Source organism: Charadrius vociferus, unplaced genomic scaffold, assembly GCF_000708025.1.
Source record: "Charadrius vociferus isolate BGI_N301 unplaced genomic scaffold, ASM70802v2 scaffold1326, whole genome shotgun sequence".
NCBI lineage: Eukaryota > Metazoa > Chordata > Aves > Charadriiformes > Charadriidae > Charadrius > Charadrius vociferus.
In genome coordinates, this window is record NW_009648800.1 from 13,321 (window position 1) to 14,504 (window position 1,184).

Consider the following 1,184-nt stretch of genomic DNA (forward strand, 5'->3'; position numbering starts at 1 on the left):
GTGCCCCCCCCGCCCCGCCCCGGCGCTGTCCGTGGTGCTGACGAACGAACCGGGCGCTGTCCGTGGTGCTGATGGCGCCGGGCCCGTGTCGTCGTCATCGTCGTCGTTGTCCTCGTCGTCCCCGATTGTCCCCTGTCCCATTCCCCCACCCGGGTTGTCCCCGGTGTGTCGTGTCGTGTCCCCCCCCCGGCTTTCTCCCTCCCCTCCGTTGTGCCCGTGTCCTTCCTTCGCCCCCCTGCCATGCGCCCTCCTTCCCGCGGTGTCCCAGTACTTCCCACTGTCTCCCAGTGTCTCCCAGTATGTTCTGGATGTCACGTGCTCTCCTGGGTGTCCCAGTAGTTCCCAGTGTCTCCCGGTATGTTTTGGATGCCACGTGCTCTCCTGGGTCCAAGTAGTTCCCAGTGTCTCCCAGTACTTCCCAGTAGGTTTTGGATGCCACATGCTCTTCTGGGCCTCCCAGTACTTCCCTGTGCCCCCCAGTACTTCCCAGTATGTTCTGGATGCCACGTCCTCCCCAGTGCTTCCCAGGGGTCCCCAGTGTCTCCCAATACTTCCCAGCGTGTCCCAGTATGCTTTGGATGCCATCTGCTCCCTGGGGTGTCCCGGTACTTTCCAGTGTCTCCCAGTACTTCCCAGTATGTTCTGGGTTCCCTGTGCTTCCCAGCGTCCCCCAGTACTTCCCAGTATGGTTTGGATGCCACGTGCTCCCTGGGGTATCCTGGGACTTTCCAGTGTCTCCCAGTACTTCCCAGTATGTTCTGGGTGCCATGTGCTTCCTGTGTGTCCTGGTACTTTCCAGGGCTTCCCAGTGCATCCCAGTACTCCCCAGCGTGTCCCAGCACGCTTTGGATGCCATCTGCTCCCTGGGGTGTCCCAGTACTCCCCAGTGTCTCCCAGTACTTCCCATTATGTTTGGGATGCCACATGCTCTCCTGGGCGTCCCAGTACTCCCCAGTGTCTCCCAGTACTTCCCAGTACATTTTGGATGCCACATGCTCCCCGGGGTGTCCCATGATCACTCCACCCCCTCCCCAGCTAAGCCCATCACCCCTCCCCCCAGGAAGGCAAAGAAGGTGATTAAGATAAAGTGGAGTAATAATAACAATAAATTTATTATGTCACGTGATACTCGTGTGAAATGGGGGGAGGGGGGGAGTGTCCCCGGTGGTGGCCACCCTGCGGCC

General features: G+C 59.9%; 1 protein-coding gene across 1 annotated transcript in view; it reads right to left on the bottom strand.

Moving 5' to 3' along the window:
• Positions 1-1,184, bottom strand: part of LOC104288077 (mucin-19-like) — a gene marked incomplete at its 5' end in the record, with an annotated part of 17,509 nt that overhangs the window by 6,632 nt on the left and 9,693 nt on the right. The gene's annotated exons all lie outside the window — the stretch shown is intronic.